General features: G+C 41.8%; 1 protein-coding gene across 4 annotated transcripts in view; it reads right to left on the bottom strand.

Moving 5' to 3' along the window:
- Positions 1-2303, bottom strand: part of Fam204a (family with sequence similarity 204 member A) — a 132496-nt gene extending 130193 nt beyond the window's left edge. For 2 of the 4 annotated variants that reach the window (XM_052712258.1, XM_052712257.1), the window contains exon 1: positions 2197-2303. The gene's annotated coding sequence lies outside the window, so the exon portion shown is untranslated. The remainder of the gene's footprint in view (positions 1-2196) is intronic. The other 2 variants (XM_052712260.1, XM_052712259.1) reach the window with 1 other exon arrangement.
- Between the last annotated feature and the right edge of the window lie 20060 nt (positions 2304-22363).

The raw sequence follows: 22363 nt of genomic DNA, 5'->3' as shown, positions 1-22363 counted from the left end.
GAAAAGGTGAAAGAAAAGATGGCAGAACCTTCAGCTCCTCTGACCCTATTCTCCCTTCTCTAAGGAAACAAGCGGTTTACTGAACACTGACCATCCCCACAGATCTCTGAGTATGATTTATAAAAGGACTTTTGAGCTTTTCCAGGACAAAAAGGAAATGGGAATGGGCTTAGGTTGTCAAAGAGCGGTGGAAAGGAGTCCCACTCTGGCTATGGGAAAAAGACAGTAATATGACACTCATTGGTCTATATGTAGACAGCAATCTGTGCTATCCATGGACCTTGAGCAAAGCACTCAACTTTCCTGAAGACAGATTTCTTCACATGCAAAATGTGAACAATAATGGGAGGTAAGGAGCAGATATAGATGACATGCTGTGGATTGAATGTCATTTGTCCTCCCTGAAGATATCTGTTGAAGTTATATACACTTAATCTAACTACGGTATTTAGATATGGGATCTTTAGGGGGTGGAGAGAATTAGATAAGGTTATTAGCATTGAACTTTTAAGATTGGATCCTAAAGGCATCCTAAGAAGAAGGAAAGAAATGACTGGAGAGATGGTTTAGTGGGTAAAAGTACTTGCTACTCAATCATGAGGACCTGAGTTTAAATCTCCAGAAACCATGAAAAATATTAAGCAGGCATGTAAGGCAAGCATTTACAATCGCAACAGTTCTTTGTGGGAAATGAGAGGCAGAGACAAGAGAATCCCAAAAAACTCATGGCTCAACTAGCATGGCATATACAGTAGAAAAAACAATGAATAGACTCTGCATCAAACAAGGAAGAAGGTAAGGACCAACCCCCAAGGTTGTCCTTTGCCCCTACACCTGTGCTGTAGTATTTGTGTGCCTACATCCTTACATATGAATGTGCACGCACACACGTACACACACACCATACATGTACACACTAAAATAAAGGAGGAGGAGGAGGAGGAGGAGGAGGAGGAGGAGGAGGAGGAGGAGGAGGAGGAGGAGGAGGAAAAGAACCAGAAGGTACACATAGAACATGTACTGCCTGTGCCTTGCCATGGATACCTTGACCACATAGACTCTGCCAGCAAGACCAGCACCAGATGTGACCTTGCCACCTTCGCACCTCCAGAACCACGAGCCAAAATAAATCCCCTTCCCTCGCAACTTGGCCTGTGGCAGTAGATATTAAATGAAGAGGAGCAATTATTATCTGGGTTGAATTTTCTCCCATTTAGATAAAATTTGCCTTGTTTGAGACATATAATTTCAAAAATTAGGTTCTAAATTATGCATCACTTAATTCTACATTGAATCTGCTGTTCAACAAAACCAGTGTAGAGGGATTGTAGCAGCGATGCTTGCTGCCTGGATCAGCCAGGGACAGTAAGTGACATAGTCACATTCCTTAGCAGAAACTAGAAAGTATCACAGAAAGATGCTTGTATAGACTCACAGGCAGGACACTGCTTTGCATCTTTAAGTTGTCATTTCTTTCTTTAGATTTTAATTTTAAAAACTGATTCAAATAATGTTCAGCTCTAGATGAAACACTTAAGTGACATCTTAAAAGCCCTTCATTTAAAGACATATTTCATATTCAAATTCCTACTAAGAAAAGCTACAGAACTCAAAGTAATCAAAATTATTTTCAGAGTCAAACACCTTGGTCACACCAATGGTCTTGGTGTGATAATCATCTATAAAAATAGTTCTGGAAGACTGTTGACATGTCCTCTACTTCAGGACTAGGGTCCTGTGAACTCTTCATAAGGATTAAAGAGAATCGTGTATTATGCCCTTGCAATAGTCAGATATTAAGAATCCGAATATGAGCTGAGAAAATTAGGATAAGCTATACACAGATGTTTAAAATTTACCAGAATGCATGCACATGCCAGAACTTGAGAAAAATGAAAAGAAGTAATAGCATTAGAATTCTTCATTACTTATTAAAAAAATAGAATTTCTACACAAGCCAATTTAATATACACGCAAATAGCAATGACTTGTCCAAGGAAATATTGAAGTCCATTAGGATAGCATGTGTATAATCTGACTCAACAAGTCAGGATATATTTTCTGGAGTACATAATATCTTTGCCGCATTGTGTGAGATGAAGGTTAGATTACATTTCTTGCCTGTGCAATAACTCCCACATCATAAATTCTGATGAAATTATATCAATATACAAAGCAAATGGATGTCTGACCCACCATCGCTTTCTAGTTCTCGGAGAAGGAAGCTGACACACAGGCAAATCCCCAGCCGCTTGGAGCGATGCTCTGACAGCCCGCCTGTGCCTGGGAACTGTGATTAACTATCTTGACCAGGAGGGGCTGTTAGGGTTTGTGGTTTCTGCTCTGAATACTAAACTTGGGCATACAAGAGTCCTTATTGTGGGGAGCCCTTGGAAATGGGAATACAAAATTGCTTTATATTTGCAGGATTTGATTGCCTCGGATGATGCAGTACTAGCTGGTGGGCCTCTCTTGCTGCTTGTATTTCCAGATTATAAATCATTCCTTTGACAGGGCATCTGCCACAGCCAGTTCTCTGTTTCTGTGGCATCATTTTCTTGTTTTATATTATAATTGGCAACTGTTCTTCTGGGTTGTTCTTATAAATGACACATTTTGCATAGTTTATGAGAATGGAGTCAAAATCAAAGCTAATAAAAGTCTCCCTAACTTTTCTTGGATGTATCAAAGCATCTGTGGCTTTGACTTCTGAGGGGACTGGGACATGGATAATAATGGTAGATTCATGTATGACATAGATAGGCATTGTGCTCACTAATACTGAAGTTCAATACTGCAAAAACCCACACATGGAAAAGTTCCACTGACCAGTGGCTAGTAAGTTACTAGATCTTAGAAAACAGGACACTATCTGCTAGGAATCTGGGTCAAGAGACTAAGGCATTTCTCACACATAGAAATGGAGGCTAGGATGAGTTTCCTTTTCCTCCACTCTGAAAGTGAGTGTGTGGAGTGGAAGGCTTTACAGACTTCCCTCCAATTCTGCCACTGGGGTGATTATTCACTGGCTGGATGGGCAGTGAACGCAGATGATGGTCATGAACAGGTGCCACTTTCTTGTTGTAGACATGAAGTTTAGATCCAAACCTGACATTTAAAAGCTTAAAGTCACTTTTTTTTTCCTGGCAACCCACAGAGCTCTGCAACCAAATCCATTTCTTAATTTAAACATTTTCTGGCTTCTCCCAACTCAGCCTGAAGTTTCTGGTTATTGTCAACTTGAGTGTAGGAAGATATTAACTTGAAAGAGGATGCCCAACCAACTAAAGAAGCCCACGAAACATTTTTTAGTATCTCCAAGTGATGCTGTTGCAAATTTGTGAATAAAATAGTCCATAGTTGAACAGACTGTTTTGAAAGAATCTTGATCCAGAAGCAAGACACTCTCTTTAGCTCTCTAGTGGAAGGCCTGGCTTCCTGATCCCTTTAGTTCTGGCCCACGTCACTGATGCAGTGGCAGAATTCATACATAATGGCTGTCACGATTTCCTCACTGTGAACTGCCACAAGGGGTGCATTTTCTACTGTAACCCACTCACACTTCGTCCCACAATGGCTGTGTTTCAGGAAGGGGTTCTCTTCTTTGCTGCATATGAGGTTCTCTGCTCCTTTATGAAGTTTTCCATTCTGTCCCATTTATTAATACACGTAATACAAAATCCAGAAGCAGCCATTCTGCTAACCGTGAACTGTTCAGCTAGTAGGAGCCTGCTACTCCACAGAGACACCTGTTTGGCTCTTGACCTCATTTCATGGCTCTTTGCTTTGGGGTAGATGGCTTTTGTTAACAACTGCTCCCTCAAACTAGGTCAAGTTTTATATTATTTGGCTGGTTATAGAGAATACTCAAAATCATTAGTTCACAGACTCACTAGCTAAGAAACTAACCCAGGCTTGCTAACCTATCAAAGAAGAGAAGGGGAACTCTCTTATTGAGTGGTTTTGGAGCCTTACAAGCTTTCAGATGATACTCAGGGTGATCCATGCTCCAATCTCCTACCCCACAAAGTACATGGCATCTCAGGCTCAATACATTCCCCATTTCACATGTGGTGACTATCCCTTTCTCACCAGCATAAAGAACAGAGCCAAGTCTGAGTGTTAGTAGAAGTCTATGAATCCCCCAGGTGTGAAGAGTGGGCAGCATGGTAACAATGCTCAGAAGGCAGATACCCATCTATTGGCCCACTGTGCATATATACTTCCTATCTGAATTGGCAACCATCCAGCTCTGGACCCCAACAAGCAGGAACTCCCTTTGTCCACTTCTCTGTGGGACCAAGCATGTACCTGAATCACACCAGCTCCTCACATGCTGGACTCAGCCCTGCATTCATCCTCATGGACTGGACATGGAACAGCTTAGTTTCTTTTCCTATAAATCTCCATGGCCCCCATCCTGTGGTTATTTGGAGCCAGCCAAATCTTGTTTTCTATTCAGGGCTGCTTTTGGCAAAATTCCCACTGCAGGACTTGAGCACTGACAGAGGTTAATGGGTACCATTAGCCACTCTCTGCAGCCTGGGTTTGATCTTCTTGGCACAAGAAAATTCAGCTTTTGCCCTTTATCTTGTTATCCAAGAGGGTGAAAGCCCAGGACAGCCAGGTCTGCAGATGCTACCTCTCTGAGTTCTGGTTGAACTGGAAAAGGAAAGCAACCTAAGCAGCATGCACTGGGCTCTTCGTTCCCCCTCACCAGCCAGCTGGCCTGTTGCTGAAACCAAGACCAATAAGAGAACACACACCAGCCTGTGTCTGGCACGGCTTTGCATCCCTCCTCCCCAAGAAAGCAGAAAACATTGAAAAGCGACAGGAAAAAACAGCTTTTAAAGCCTGCCCTGGGTCCAAAGAGTTATTGACTCTCTTGCCTTCCTAAGTCCCTGGATACTTCATGCAGGATTACAAGCAGACAGGCTTACAAGCTAATGGCTTTGAAAGCTAATAGTCAAGGTAAACTAGACAAATGTACGCTGATCTTAAAAGTCCACTCCTTGGGGGCACACACTTCTGAGATACACTTGGGAAGTTCCTGAACCTTAACCTAAGACCTCACAGCAAAAAGTGGAAACAAGAAGGACGTACCATATAAAGTCATACTACTCTTGAAAATGCCTCAAGTCACCCAGTCCTTGAACCTGCCTCTGCAGCGTGCACTGGCTTCTCAGAGCACAGCCTAGTAGGCTCTATTCCAGCAAAGACACAAAGTGCTACTTTTTGCAGATGAGGTAGTGGCTGAAATCAGGAACCCGAGGTTCTTGGTAAGAGAACTAGCAGCTTGATGAGGACATGGCAGCCCTAACCCCATGAAGACACTGTGCCAGCACAACAGATAGTCACAGGTGGGTGGCACACAGTATTGCTGTGCTAGGCAGGCATGCATAAAACTGGCTTTCCATTGGAAAACTTCCTGCCTCCTCTCTCTTTCCCTTTCTCTCCAAATGTAGACGTGAAATTAGCTCATATTAAATTAGTATGAAATAACCCCACTGTTGAGAGTTTCAAGAATCTTCATTTCTGGGTTTAGTTGGGAAGGGAAACTCAGTTTTCTATCTAGAAGTCCTATCTGGGGCCATGGGCAATGGTTCAGTGGGTAAAACTCTTGCCACACAAGCATGAGGACCCGAGTTTGAATCCCAAGAACCCACATAAAGCTGAATGGAGTCGTGTGCACCTGCGATCTCAGTGCACCTTCTAGAGGATGGGAGGTGGAGACAGGAGAACTCCCATAAGCTTAGGACCAACTATCCTGGCATACACAGTGAACAAAACCAAGAGGCTCTGACTTAAATAAAGTGGTGGAGGCCTAGGATTGACTTCTGAGGTTGGGCTCTGACCACCATACATGGACACACTCACATTCACATATGTGACACACACACACAAACTGTAAAGATGTTCCACAAATATTCCAGACCAAACCATTTCCACTTTCATCTACATCTAAGTTACAAAGTCCAAAGCTACTTTGAGAAAAATTTTCTGTTTGTGGCATGTGGGTGTTGGGGGAGTGGTTGGAAATGAGAGCTCCAGGGACCTCTCGCTGCAGCACGTAGTCTCAGTATAACCAGCTCTGAAATGGACACAGTGACACACCCCTTGATGAAAGAGCAGAATCAAGTTAATTAATTGGCTTCTTCAGAGTAGAAACTGTTGTTGTCTTCAAAATCTTAAGATGAAAGGTGTGAATCAATGTCGTCGGTTCATAAATTGTTACATCAAACACAGGATGCCTATAAACCCACAGTGGGTAATTATCATAAAAGTAGCACACTGTTAAAACTCCCAGGGAGAGTCAGGCAGATTTGACTCTATGAGAGCAAACACCCTACAGGTCCCTGAGCCCCAAACTGGGCCTCTGAAGACCCAGCCAGCACCACCCCTCCTGACACGCCCTTAGCAATGTGGCAGTGATTCCCAGCTTCCATCTGGGTACCTTGCCTCTTCTGTGCATGCAGATGGAGTAGACTCAACTCTCACTTCCCAGCTTACTCTGATGAAAATTCCAGTTTCCTGTGGTGGTCTATGAGACCTGAGACCAGTTCCTTAAGCCTTACTTGACAGCCTTTAGTGGTCTCACTTCAACTTCCACTCCTCTCCCCTCGTCATCCAGCTCTAGGCTCACTAACTCTCCGTGACCCACACCAGGCCAGCAGGTTCACGCCCTCCCTCTCCTTGGGCTTTCAGTGTTGCCTCAGACATCTTTTCTGATCATCTGGTTCAAAAGTTCAGCCTACACCCTACACATGTTCTGCTTTCCCTTTCCTGACTTCATGTTCTACACAATTCTTTTCCATCTGACCCATTATTACTTTTTTCTGTCTTCACCAATGCATCAAATCTAAACCTAGGGTGTGTACTAGGGGAACTAAGTAGCTAGTACTCCCATCAATACCAAGCAAATGACAACTTTCAAAGTCACAAGTTCTACCAGATCTCTGCATAGCAGGAAGCTATGGTGCATCAAGTGTGCTTAAGAACAAGAGTCTCTGAGGTGGATAGACATGGTATGATCCTGCTCACTCCAGTTCTAAGGAGAGTGCAAGAGCTTGTGAGGGATATCTGAAGGGTCTTCAGTGAACAATTAAACTCCCTAAATAAACAACAAGATTTCCATCCAGGTGAAAGTGTCTCATTGAAGAGAAATGTAATCCAGAACAAGACAAGACCAGCAAAGGAATTATCTATACAAAGCTGTGGGTAGGTACAGCATGAAGCCCTAGGAAGTTGTGGTGAGACAATACGGCGTGAAGCTATGTTCTTCAAAGTGGGGGGAAGTAGATGGGGAAGGAGGAGGAATAAAACACAAGAAAGAGGTAAGAAAGAGAGGAAGAAGAGTAGAAAGCAGAGAGGGAGGAAGAAGAGGGAACTCTGGAGCCAAGAAACCAGGGGAAAATCCCTTTGACCATCCCTATCCCACTATCAAGTAAAAGAAAACTAATGTGACATAATAATGACCATGAAAAGAGGTTTATGGTGGCATTCCCTACACAAAATCTCCCCTTTTAAAAGAAGAAGCAAGTCAGTGGTAAAATATACACACAAAATCTGGTGAGAACCACAGGTAACATTTCACAACAAATTAGAGTTAATGTAGAAAGTGACTGAAAAATTTAAGATTCAGAAATGAGGCTTTAGAAGTCAAGACAAATTATAAATAAAATAATAAACCACTTTATAAATGAAGAATAAGCTGAAAAAAGTGTCTAAGGCAGTGAACGTGGTGCCTTGTGAGATAGAAAGGAAAAAGACAAAATGTTAAGATGAAATAAAGGTATGGAGGAATTTTTCTAATGACAGATCTAGGAGATAGGAAGGAAATGGGAACATGTGTAATAGGGGCTTCCATCCTCAAGAAAACCCAAAGAAGCAGCAGAGGAGGAGATCAAACTGAAAATGAGAAGTCAAGATGTTTTCCTGAAACAAGCAAACAAAGCTTCTAGAAGAGCATTTCTCAATCTGTGTACCACGACCCCTCTGGGGCTTGCATATCAGATAATTGCAATTCATAACAGTAGCAAAATTACACTTGTGAAGTAGCAACGAAATAATTGTATGATTAGAGGTCACCACAACATGAGGAACTGTATTAAAGGGTCGCAATGTTAGGAAGGTTGAGAACCACTGCTCTAGAACTGCATACTGAAAGACATAGCCTGGGAGGAGGAGGGAGACAAAGAGGGAGGGAGGAAGGGGAAAGAGAGACAGGGGAGGAGAGGGAAGGGGGGAGGGAGGGAAGGGGGAAGGAAGGAGGGAGGGAGGGGAAAGAGAAAACAATACTGAAATGTAATCTTAAAAATTACTGGACTTAGATAGAAATTATTTCATATGTATATTGGAAATAATCTTAAGAGAAAATATATTTATGCTATTAACCATTTAGTTTTTTTAAATTTTCATGCCATTTAATTGTAATAAAGCTTTGTTCTATAAAAAAAAATTGGACTTGCCAAGCAGTGGTGACATACATCTTTAATACCAGGACTTGGGAGGCAGAGGCAGGAGGATCTCTGTGATTTTGAGGCCAGCCTGGTCTATATAGCGAGTTCCAGGACAGCCAAAACCACACAGAGAAATTCTGTCTCAAAAAACAAAGCATTAACAAAAAATTACTGGACTTTAAGAAAAATAAAACAAAACAAAACCCAAAAACCCTCTGTTCCAAATAAAGACGAAGTCCCTTGGAAAGAATGTAAGATTGTCATTAAATGGTGAATAGTTGTGCCTTATGCCCCCCCCAATGATACCTTTAAGATAATCAAAGAAATAATGTGATTTAATATTTCATAACCAGTCAAATTTATGTTAAAGTACAAATACATAGTCATTATGAAGATAAAAGAACCGAGAATATTTTTCCCTCTGAGCTTTTGCTGAGGAATATGCTCAGTGACAAGAGCTATTACGCATGTCACCATTCCATACAGTACAAATGGCAGCAGAGGCACTGACATGAGGATAGATGATTCATGCCGAGATAAAAACACACACAAATGTAAAGCAAAAGCTTTCCATAAAAGCCCTGTAATCTTGATTTTGCATTGGAAGAACTGGTATAAACTCATCATGTCTTATCTTCAAAATTTCCTATTTACAGTACCCACTGTAAAAAAGGCTAGAAAGAAATAATGACCAACCTGTGAGAAAGGGCACCTTGAAAAGATTGTGGTCTCCAAATACCAAAACACCTCTCAGAGCAGCAGGAGACTGCAGGAAACATGGAAGTGAGCCTGTATCAACTTGGACATCAGAAGCAAAGGCATGACCAAAGACAGTAGGGACTTGTCAAAGGATTTAAGAACTGATGTGAAAATTTCCACTGATCAACCTCCAATAATTTGAGCATCAGAAGAATAACTTCATGGAGTTAAAATGCATATAACAAATTTAAATCTACATATTCAAAAGGTACAAAATAGGATAAATTAAAAGAAAGTGGGCTAGGTATATGGCTCAGTAGGTAAAGTGCTTGCCTATGCAAGCATAAGAAGAAACCAGAGTGGTGTGTCCGCAGCACCCATACGAATGCCAGGTAGGCATGGTGGCCTGCCTAGCATTGCAGAGCTCAGGAGACAGAGGCAGGAGACCCCTAGGGCAAACTGGCTAGCTAGAATAATCAAATCAAATCAAGAAGCTCTGTGTCAAATGAAAGATACTGTCTCAGTATCCTATATATGGGAAGCAATTGAGAAAGCTGACACAAACCTCCAGCCTACACACACACACACACACACACACACACACACACACACACACACATGCCATATATATACAAACAAAAATGAAAAAGAAATTTAAAAAGAAAAAGATGGAGGACTAAACAGAAAAGAAGCTTTAACAAACATAACAATGTGCACTCTTACTGGAAAAAAAAAAAACAGACCAAAACTAAACCCAAATAAACAAAGGAAAAAGCTTTTTAAAAAAGCCTCCACATTTATGAGAAAAGTTGAAATGTTATGAAATGTTAGCATTCATTTTATATTTGATATTAGGGAATCGAGTACATTAGTTTGGGTGTGGTATAATATTGCAGAGTTGCTGTTTTTAAAATATTTGTATTGCCCAGCAACGTAAGAAAACAAAATGTTCTGGTTTTTTGTCATTGTTAAGTCTGGGATTTGTTTTAAAATACTATAAGAGAAGAAACAAGAATAGGTGGTTCTCAATTTTTCCCTTTTGTTTATTTTTGGATATTTTGGAAAATTTACAAAGTATCTTAAAAATACTTTTCACAAGCAAGAGTGATGGCTCAGTGGTTAAGAGCATGTGCTGCTGTTTCAAGAACCCAAGTTTGGTTCCCAGCTCACAGATCAGGCAGCTCATAACAACCTGTAACTCCAGCTCCAGAGGATCCAAGGCCCTCTTTGGCATCTATAGTGACTTGCACTCACATGCACATAACCCTCATATAGACACATTGTTATTATTATTTTTTGTGCATGTGTGTTTTGCCTGCACGTCTGTCTGTGCATCGTGTGCCTGCATGATGCCTATGGAGCCAAAAAGAGGCATAAGATCCTCTGGATGAGAAGCCAGTGTTCAACTGCAAAGACATCTCTCCAGCCACATCCACATCATTTTAAAAATAAATTTTAAATTTTACACGAGACTCTCAGTCCTTCGAAGGTGGGGCTATTAGAAATATTGTTCCACATTGTTAAAGAGGCAGGGAAGGAGGCCCAGGTGGCCAAACACCAGCTGCGCTCAGGATGACTACATTCTGATCACTTAGTATTTTTAAGGCTGTCAGTTAATCCGTTTTTTATTTTTTCCCCCTGATTCAATGTGTGTTTGGTTTACAGAACAGCAATTTCTTATTTGAAAAGTTTCATCATTTTATTTTTTCTAATGATTTTTTTCTTTTCTTCATTTTTTTCTTCTTCATTTCTCCAGTTTAGCTTAGCTTCCTCCAAAGAGCCTCTAGCAAACTGGCTACTAAAATTTGGCAGCTTTATTGTTGAATGCATTCAATTATCATTTTTTAAGTCTAGCACCACATTCCTTTAATGATTTAGGACCTTGCACGGTTTTAAATGTCTCCCAAAGCTTTCGTTGTAAATTGTGCTAAACATCAAAGGAGGTAGTGATGCCCAGATGCTGTTTACCGCCTGTGAAATTCCCAGCATTAAATAGGACAGACAGCCCTCAACAGATTCCCAGTCAGAGCCAGGCAGAAGGAAGCAACCTGCATTTTGGATGCTAATCCAAAGCCAAGCATCGGCTATGAAAAAAGGCATTAGAAAATCTTTTTCCAAATAGACCTTCTGCTGTGGTTCCTCTGCTTTTGTTTCAAGTACCACCAAGAAATACTGTGATGATTCTGATGTACAGGAGTGGCAAGATTCCCTGAGGCTGCAGCTGGCTTAGGGTTGGTTAGTGTTCCTGGGTTTCAGTAGCATTTTTAAAAAACAAACCATAATCCAGAACTTTAGACAAGTCCTCATATCCTTTACACACTGTCATCAACTAACAGCAAAATGAATGTAATTGGACATTATTGTTCTTTTCTCTTCAGTCCTGCTGTGATGTTTTGCTCCTAGGACACAATGTTCCTGGTTTTTCTACCCCAAATCCTTTGATTTTGGGATATTGGTGTAATTATTTTTGGGGGGTTGAACACGGGTAGGGTGACCAGAGGTAAACCATTTGTGTTGTTCCCAGGAAGCAACCATATTGATTTTTGAGACAGGGTCTCTCACTAGGACCCACAGCCCATCAATTTAGCTAGGCTGGCTCACCAGGGATCCTCCTGTCTCTAATTCTTCATCTCTGGGATCACAAGCATGTACCACCACACCCAGCTTGTTACATGAGTGTCATCAAATTTGAGTTCTCATGTTTGCACCACAAGCACTTTACCAACTAAACTTTCTCCCAGCCCTGGATATTGCTATAACTATTTGAGTGTTTATTCTAAATATATGTCTTGTATATTGCCAAGCAATGGATTTTTAAGGGAACAAAAAACAATCTCTGCTCACCCCACACCACTATTAATCTCTCTTGTCTTTCAGGATGATGGTTCTTCTATTTACACAGATATCTACTACTAGCCCAAGTAGCTCAGGGTGTGTTGTGGGGATTCTCCTGAATCTTCCAGATGGCTGCAGGAAGGTTCTTGCTTTCCCTTCTGGTACGGTAACATCTTTCATGCCATTGGGCACCCTTTCTTGACCATCTCCAGACCTCTGTTCAGCACAAACTGTACTGCACCATAGGCCTCAGCTCTGGGGACAGCTGTGCAGCCAAGAGTCTCCTTGATTTATTTCTGAAATATCTGTCTTCTAGAAGATGAAGTCAAATTTTGGAAAAAGGTCCTTGGAGCCTCAGGCAAGCACACCCATCTATCCGCTATGGCCAGCCTGTTTGAGAGTGGACTTTGACTCAAAGGCCTCAGATGAGTCCCTGAGATCTCAGTGGATTCATTTTTGATATGGAGATAGTGAAGTGCTACCTCTTATGGCCAATTTGAGAATAAGTAGAAATGTATAAAAGTGCTCAGGACAGGAAGGATGAGTGAGGAATTCTCCACATGTACCTACTATTCATTATTAAGATTATTCACACAGCTATGGGATCCAGGGTTCCCTTGAGACTTCATGCTCTTCTGCGTCCTTGGAACCACTTTGGAACCTTCCAAGATCCTCCTGGCTGGCCTTTCTCCTCTTCTTATAGCTGAAGTTTTCCTGTGTCCCACCTGGCCCATGGTTAGGACAAATCTCTCCCACCCACCAGTCCTGTAGCCACTTGGACCCAAGTAAACACACAGAGGCTTATATTAATGAAAACTGTTCAGTCATTAGCTCAGGATAACTATTGACTAGCTTTTACACTTAAATTAACCCATTTCTATAAATCTATACCTTGCCATGTGGCTCATGGCTTACCAGTATCTGTACATCTTGCTTCTCATGGCAGCAGCAGCTGGCAGCATCTCCTGACTCAGCCTTCCACTTCCCAAAATTCTCCTTGTCTGTTTATCCCTCCTATACTTCCTGCCTGGCTACTGGCCAATCAGCATTTTATTTATCAACCAATCAGAAAGCTTCAGCTACACCTTCTCCCACAGCCTTCTCTGTTTTCATACTTCCCCACCATTTTCTGCTACAAAGCCCCACACTCCAATACCCTAACCCAATTAAAAAAGAAAAACTGTATCCATCAAATGTACGACTGTCAGGGTAGTGCCACCCAGACAATTCACCTAGAGCAGAAAGCATGCCACCTTCTGCTTCTCTTCCTAATGGGGGGAGTTACCTGGCACTTGGCTACTGGCCTTGTTTTTGCTCTATGAGGCTGAGGTGATGCCAATCAGGAAGATGAAACACCAGGCCATTCTGGGACAAAGAAAGCAAAAGTACCCAAGAAACTGTTTGGGGGCATCTAGGACAGCTTCAGGGAGCAGAAGACCAGCAAGGAATTGGAAGGGACTGAATTTGGGGAGGAAGAAGAAAAAGGACACAGGACACATTGGAAGAAAAGATAAATAAAGAAAGTATTGAAGAAAAGATACAGGCAGTTGTGAGCTGGGACCCAAACTCTGGTCCTCTGCAAGAGCAACAAGTGCTCTTAATCACTGAATCATCTCTCCAACCCCCAGGGAATCTGACACCTCTGGTCTCCACTGGCATCTGCACTCATATATATATATATATCCGCTTATACACATAATTAAAAATAAAATAAATCTTTTTAAAAGGAAAGAAATGGCCAAAGTCATATTCCTTCTGCTGATCTTGTGAGAAGGGTTTCTGTGGGGTTGCAGACAAGCCCAGGGTTCTGACATCTAATTTATGCTTCTTTTGGATCCTGTGAATAGGAAAGCCAGTACTGATTCTGGTTATAATTGCAATAGCACTCAGTGTGGCCTGTATCCCAGCTCCTAGGCTAGGAGCCCCCTAACCAGTATCTCTAATCCTCATCCATAGTATACAAAATAGCCTGGTGTCTTTCTCCAGCCCTACCGAGTGTTAACATAAACTTTTAGAGAGCATTACTAATGCTTTTTTATAGTCTTATAAATAAACATGATTTTTATTTCTACATGTGGTATTATACATGTATGTGCAGGTGCATGTAGCCATGTATGTATGCAGAAACCAGAGAATGGTGTCAGGGGTCTTGTGCTATCATTTTCTGCCTTATTTTTTTGAGACAGGGTCTCTCTTTGAACCTGAGTTAGAATGGCAGCCAACAAGCTCCATCCATTCTCTTGTCTCAGCTCCCCTCATCCCTGGGATTACAGGCATAAGCATGATCACAATCAGCTTTCTGCATAGCTTCTTGGGATTTGAACTCAGGTCCTCACACTTGTACCACAAGCTCACTTACCCACTGAGCCATATCCCTAGCCCCAATGAATACAGTTTCAAATTTCAGTGGTGTGCCTAACATAAGACCACGTATACGTAGCACTTTAACATTACCTATGTGTGACCCTCAGCTCCTTGGAGTTTCATCCCTACCTAAAAATTAGTAGATGTTTCTGATTGTGCCATTGTTAAAGTTTCATATCAAAACTTTACACCCTGGTCTCAAAATGAGACTCAAGAAGATTTTTTTTTTCAAATATTGTGCTGCGTGTGTACACACTGGCAGGGGTGGGGGAAAGGAAGGACTCCAAGGAAGACTGTTTAAGATTTTAGTGCAGCTACTTAAAAATAAGTACATAATGTTGTTTGATTTTGGAGAGGCCTGAAGGAATAGTAAACAAGTCGTGCAGCCAGCCCTCTGCATGCTGCACTACCTGGGAAAAGCATTGTTTGTTCACAGCAAATATGTAACCACAAAACACATTAAAATGCAGAAAAATCATCTGACCAAACAAAATCATGATAAATCAGCTTGAAACTTGTTGCCATTGCTGGCTGTTAAGTATGCTCAGCCAGGGGAGAGAGTGCGTTGCTCACCAACTTAATTGTCCACGTAATTAAAGGGGCTGCCGCACTCTGATTTATAGGTTGGATCTTCTAATTACTTAGCTGTAGCAATTAGGATTTTCTTTGTATTACACTTCTCCAGGCCAAAGATGCCTTCTATCGCTTGGGCCAGATTTAGGAGGGCAAATTCTGGCTACAAACCCATCCCCCAGAGCTGCCCCCTCCAGTTGACGTTGTTCCCAACAAGGGATCATCGTCAAGACAAGTTTAATGCCAGTGGGAGAAGATGAGAGGAAAGTCCTTGTGGTGACAGAGCAGCCTCTCCTTGAAAACCCAGTTTTCTTTGAGGTCCCCCTGCCACTTCAAAAAGCCCAAGGTCTGAGAAGCTTGGAGTTCTGTCTTCATCCGATGCAGACTTCTCTTTACTAGAGAAAACTCAGAAGAGCTGGGAATTGGAACAAGTATGTTCATCAATCTTTTAAGTTCTATATTATTCCATCAAAGTTTAATTTTAAGGCTAGGATGGTGGTGCTCAGTCAGTAAAGTAAAGATCCTCTTGCAAGCATGAGGACCTGAGTTCAATCCCCAGGACTCAATGAAACAACAAAAGCAAAAACATGCAGATGTGGTAGTCACTGGTAGAATATGGTAGCGTGCACACACACACACACACACACACACACACACACACACACACACACACAATGTATAATTTTCCCAAGACTTTTCAAGGCTCTCCAGCACAATCACCTATTCTTTACCTAAAGCACTCTACACATTCACACTTGGCACAGGGGGTAAACACTATGACTTTGGAGTCAAAATTCCAGGTTACAATCAAGATTCAAAAATTTACTAATTCTGGAGCTTTAGAGATAACTAGTCTCTCTGAGCTTCAAGTTTCTCAGCTAACAAGGATATCTACCTCAAGAGTTCTTTTAAGAAAAGAAAAGGGGAGGTGCTGTGGGATGGTCTGTATGTCAAATGTGTTGCTGATTGGTCAATGAATAAATCACTGATTGGCAGTCTCCAGGCAGGAAGTATAGGCGGGACTAACAGAGAGGAGAATTGAGAGAACAGGAAGCAGGGAGAGGGAGACACTGCCAGCCGCCATGATGACAAGCCGCATGTAAAGATGCCGGTAAGCCACGAGCCATGTGGCAAGGTATAAATTAATGGAAATGGATTAATTTAAGATATAAGAACAGTTAGCAAGAAGCCTGCCACGGTCATACAGTTTGAAACCAATATAAGTCTCTGTGTTTACTTGGTCGGGTTTGAGCGGCTTGGGACTGGCAGGTGAGAGAGATTTGTCCTGACTGTGGGCCAGGCAGGAAAACTCTAGCAACAGAGTTCTTAAGAGTAAACATGATAAAACTTTAAAGCAAGCACTTAGCAAAGCACTCAACACATGTATTATTTGCACTGTGTCTTATATCTGCACCCTCAAACCATTCATTCATGCATGCAACCAATATGAAAGGATCTACTGACTGACCCAGGAGGCCATGTTCTTTTCATTACCCTTCCTTGCCCTCCCAGGACATAAACCTTAAAGGCCTAGGCACACGAAAGTCATTTATCATGTTGAATGAGAAAAATTCAACTTTTTGAAGTGTCAGAAGGCTTGGATTTAAGCTTGTGTAAATCAGTTTTTGGATACCACAGGGCTCTGAAGAACACGCACACCAGAGCCTCAGCATGGAGCTATACCATGTGACTAGAGTGCTTCTCATCAAGGCAGCAGGCAGGTCAAACAAGACGGTGAGGTGAAAGCTCAGCTGTGCCTCCCAGAGATGATGTGTAAGACCTGAAAAGATAGCCCTGAACTAGACTTCAAGTTGGCTGAGCTTTGCCACATACCCAACTCAGTGCTGGTTCTGGGCACACAGAAGTAGTCCAGCATAAGATTTTTGTTCTCAGTGGCCTTGTGGTTCACAGGGACATGAGCTATTTAAGCACAAGCTCAGGGGTAACTAACGGGGAGGTGCAGCTGATGCTGCTTGGTGATGTCCTCCCAGAGAAGATGATATCCTTGACATGAGGACAACTACAGGGAATTTCCAAGGAAACCAAGGAAGGCCTCACAGAAGATGTTCTGAACAACATCCAATAATCCCATTAATCACATCACTATAGATACAGCCAGACCCAAAAAAAAATCTTTCTTAACATCTTTTTTTAATCATAAAGATTCTTCTTTTTTTTTTTAAACTAAATGACTTCTCCATTATGAAGGCATCTCTTCCAAATGAAGTTCAGTTAAAAGTAGGACAGTGGCACCAATGGAGCCTCAAACAATGAAGAGCTCCAAGAGTCCCTTGGCAGAGCATGCTCATTGTGTGTAGCCCCAGTCCAGGTTCCTCTGCATAACCCCAAGAGAAAAATCACACTGTAGCTTGTCTCCCGAGATGTGATTTCTTTCTACTTATAAAAAGAAAGAGATAGACACAGAGAGAGGGAGAGAGGGAAAGAAAGAAAGAAAGAGAGAAAGAAAGAAAGAAAGAAAGAAAGAAAGAAAGAAAGAAAGAAAGAAAGAAAGAAAGAAAGAAAGAAAGAAAGAAGAAAAATCAATACTGGAAAACATCATGGTATTTGACTTAACAGCACAAGGAATGGTAGACCAGTTTCCCAGTCCACAAAGCTTGTACCCATCCACTTCCCTTGATCAGGAACAGCAAAATAGTATGGTCAGAAAGAGAACAGCCTCCTTAAAAACATTACCATACTCTACCTCCCGAGTTCTCAAAAAAAAAAAAAAAATACCATACTCATTGCCAAATCACCTGGCTTCCATAGTTAGAGTTCTCTCTGTCTCTCTGTCTCTCTCTGTCTCTGTTTCTCTTTGTCTGTCTGTACCTCCCTCCCTCTCTATCTTCTTTGTTCCCTCCCTCTCTCCAGCATTTTCTTGTGACAAAAGTCAGAAGTTTGATAAGAATTACAAAGTGAGCTTCTCTTTCAGGATAGGAAGGGATTTCAACTGAGATAACTAGCAACAATGGGTGAAAAACATCTCTTTAAAAAAAAGTTTTTTCTAGCTCATTTGAAAAGCTTAGAAGCAACATGGTCCCCTGTATCATCCTTCACCCAGGATGCTCATGCACATTCTGCCCTCTGGTGGCTGATTTTGTGAAATGCACCCAGAATGCACAGTCTAAGCAGAATCAGCTGGCCATCTGACGCTTCTGCAATTCAGAGCCCCAAACCATTCTATTTTGAACAATAGAATGCTTACTAGCCAAATTGACTGAAATCTTCACTTTTATTTAAATAGGAATAAAAACAGTTAAATTGTGTTTACCTTTACTGTCTAGCTCTGGTGAATCACACTGAAGAAAACTCACCTGGGAATACACATTTCAGTTTGAAACCTTGAACACGGGAAGACCAGTGGATTTAATTCACCAGACAACAATTTCATTGTTTAGAGGTTTATTGACAGACTGAAGCTAAGATCTATATGACCTAGAGTAACAAAAGCCTTTTAAAGATTTAAAAGCGTGAGTCACTTTTATAAGATAGATTAACTACATCAGTAATACAGGAGGAGATAAAGTCAGAAATGACCATGTTTAAGCATGGTAGCTGGATAGTAGAGAGGAATATTTCAGATCTGTGTGGAGGGATGCAGGTGTTCAAGGATTGCAAGAATGGATCGTTCTTCTGTGCAAAAAGAAATCCCAGTCATTCATCCAGCTATGGAGAAAAAAAAATATGTTTTAGATATACTGTAGGTCTCAATGTGAAACTAAAACAATATAAACAACTCTGTAAATGAGGTGCTGAAATACCAACAAGAACAAGAAAAAAAGTGTGCAATTATGATTGTGAAAGTCACCTTAAACAGAATTAACAGAGAAGGTTAGCAGGAAGTACTGCAGTATGCACAGCTAATGCAACCCCAGTGATCAGTCTGAGGATCCTATGGAGTGGAGGCAGTGGTAGAGTTCTTGGCTATTATACGTGGGGCCCTTGGTTCAATTGCCAGCATCAGGGGAAAAACGGGAAGGAAAGGGAGGGGAGAGAGAAAAGAGAAGATGTATGTGCAATGGCTGTAGTCTCACCTGTGTGAGAAGCTGGGCCAGGGGTGTTTCTTCAGCTCATAAATTTGAGACTAGACAGAGCAATACAGTGGCAATCTATCCCCCCCAAAAAAAGGCAAGTGAGATGGTCGAGAAGTTAATAGCACTTGCTGCTCTTGCAGATCTGAGTTCTGTTCTTAGCACCCAAATCAGGTGGTTCATAATGGCCTGTGACTCCAGCTCCAGGAGATTTGACACCTTTCCCTAGCCTCTGCAGGTACCTGCACAAGCATAAAAATACACAAAGAAACATACACATATACATAATAAGAATAACATAAATCTTTGAAAAATAAGAGAACAAATAAGTAAGAGAAAAACGCAGGAATAGACCATTACCAGAAAAGGAAAATCAAATGGCCAAAATGTTGTACAACCTATCAATAAAATACAGATCAAAACCTCAATGAGACAAATCAGTTCATATCACATTGTCATTTTTAAAAGTAGCAATACCTGGTCCAGATAAAGACAAGGATGTGGAGAAAGTAGAACTCTCACCTTGCTGGTGAGAGGGATCTCTGTGGCTGTTGGTTTGCTAGGCACTGGGGATGGGATCGAGAGTGCTCACTAAACAAATACTCTATCACTGAGATATATCCTAAGCCCTCTTATTATTTTTTGATTTTGATATGGTCTCATTAAATTGTCCGGGATGGCTTTGAACTCATTTGGTAGCCCAGGCAGGCCTAGACTTTTGATGTTTCTGACTCAGCCTCCTTTGTAGCTGAGTTGACAGATATTCATGGCCAGGCTCAGCTCACTGGTGAGAGTTTAAATTGACACAGTCACGATGAATATTTAATGAATAACTAATTAATAATAAATAGCCAATAAATATCTAATTGCTATATCTAATTGGCATCATAGAATAAACATATAAGTAATATCTGTAAAGTTAATGACACACATTCTTTCCAGCAGAGCTCTCCTGAGTCTAGAGAATTGTCCGCTCTCCTACACTTGGGGGCATGTTGACAGTAATGAGATGGATGGGACACTGCTGCACCAGCAGCTCCTGTATACTCCAGAGTCAATGGCATTCTTCTTCCAGAGCTCAGCCTGGTAGTTGGAGGCAGGCACGGTGTTTGGGGCTACAGTACCTGCAAGCACTTCCACATATGTGAGATCTCCAGAAACTGTAATTTCTCTGGATCCAGTCTGTTCCTTTACCAGTAGAGGTATTAATGGGTTTGTCCTAAGAGTATTGAGGAAATTAAATGACAGATAAGTTATTTTTCACAAAGCCTGTTACTTATAGGTGGACAAGAAGTGGTCCTACTGTTTTCATTATCATCAGTCTGTCGGTTCCAGGGATTAATGAGAATTTACTAATCAGGAGAATTATTTTTTCTTCCTGGAGCACAGGCATACAGAGAGAATGGGAGTCGAGGATTCCAGTTTGGAAAGAACCACAAAATCATCAACAGTTTACCATCTGTCAATTAAACACCAGAGTCTCAGGCTAGGGAGATGGCTCAGGAGGGAAAAATTCCCTGGAACCCACTAAGGATCCAGATGTGTTTGTACACATCTGTAATCCTAGCACCTCTGCTGTGTTATGGAAACCAGGGACAGGAGGATTCCTGGAAGCATTGGTGAACAAGAAACCCTGTCTCAAACAAGAAATGAGGGCGAATAACACCCAAGGTTGTTCTCTGACTTCTACAAGAGTGTGACAGCCCATGTACACCCACATTCACACAGAAACATGCTGTGGATATCTGTATGCTGTGAATGTGTTGCTCTGATTGGTTAATAAATAAAGTGTTGATTGGCCGGTAGCCAGGCAGGAAGTACAGGTGGGACAAAGAGAGAGGAGAATTCTGGGAACAGGAAGGCTGAGTGAGGAAATGCCAGCCTGCCAGGGAGCAGCATGTAAAGACAGCAGGTAAAGCCACAGAACACGTGGCAACACAGATTAACAGAAATGGGCTAGTTTAAGTGTAAGAGCTAGTCAATGGTAGGCCTGAGCTAATGACCGAGAAATTTAATTAATATAAGCTTCTGAGTGGTTATTTTATAAGCAGGTGCAGGGTCTGTGGGGCTGGGCAGGACTGGAGAAAACTTCAGCTACAGGAACATCCAAGTGTGCACATAAGCAAATAAAAGAGAGAAACACCTGAAAGTCTTTTCAACCCCAAACCATCACCCTCCAGAACCACGGTGGGGATCATCTCACAGGAGTCGAGGAGAACTTATTGTCCTTTGTCTGTGGCCACCCATAAGAATTATACACTGAGACGATATGAAGGATTTTTGGGGTTGTTTGTCTGTTTCTTTCACTAGAATGGCTTCTTGACTCAATGCTCATCCTTAATCTGGTCAAGGGCTCCTCAGAAAGTCAGTGTGCCACAAGCCCATAAGATAGGAAGAGAAGAATACTGCACTAGACTAACAGAGATAAGACTGAAGCCAGCGAGGACCTCTCCTTAAGATGGAGAGTGAGGGTTCACCATTGCCCAACAAATACAGGGTGAGAGGGAGGCCACTGTGGAGAGACGTGGACTAAAAATCCTTTTAGTTCTCAGTGCATCCTGCGTGCCAAGGCTCTTGTAAAATCAATTTGCCTTTTAAAAAGAATCCTTAAGTCACCTTTGCTTTTGCCTGTCCGTGGCTGTGCTGAGAAATGAGCACAAAAGCTTGCCTGAAGTGGAAAGCTTAGTAGTCAAGAACACATACTGTTCCTACAGAGGACCTGGGTGTGGTTCCCAGGACCCACATCAGGCAGCTCACAACTGCCTGTAACTCCAGCTCTAGGAGATCCAACTCCCTCTTCTGGCCTCCAAGGGCACCTGCAAGCACATGCACATCCCCACACACAGATGCCCACATAGACATGTAAGTAAAAACAAAATAAAATTAGCTGGGCATGGTAGCACACACACCTTATTCCCAGCACTCAGAAGCTGGGAGAAGCTCTGTGAATTTGAGACCAGCCTGGGCTACATAGCAAGTTCCAGGCTATTCAGGGTAACATGGTGAGATCATGTCCATGAATAAATAAATGAATGAATAAACAAATAAATAAATCTTTAAAAAAACTAAACTAGCTGGGCATGGTGGTGCACACCTTTAATCCCAGCACTAGGGAAGCATAGGCAGACAGATCTCTGTGAGTTAAGGCCATCCTGGTCTACAAAGTGAGTTCAGGACAGCCAAGGCTGTTACACAGAGAATCCCTGTCTCAAAACAAACAAACAAACAAATGAACAAAAACAAAAAAAACCCAAACTATCTTTTATACTATATAATGAATTTTCTTCTTAGAAATCACAAATATCTACGTAATGAATACAGATTAAAGGGCTTTCTCATCTGTCTTCACTGGAAGGGTCCTGTCCTCTCTGGCATAGCCTGCATCTTATGATGTTTTTATAA

The sequence above is a fragment of the Peromyscus californicus genome, unplaced genomic scaffold (genome assembly GCF_007827085.1).
Source record: "Peromyscus californicus insignis strain IS unplaced genomic scaffold, ASM782708v3 Scaffold_4__1_contigs__length_199733344, whole genome shotgun sequence".
NCBI classification, from domain to species: domain Eukaryota; kingdom Metazoa; phylum Chordata; class Mammalia; order Rodentia; family Cricetidae; genus Peromyscus; species Peromyscus californicus.
Note: the sequence above shows the minus strand (reverse complement) of the source record. Positions and strands in the feature narration are given on the sequence as shown.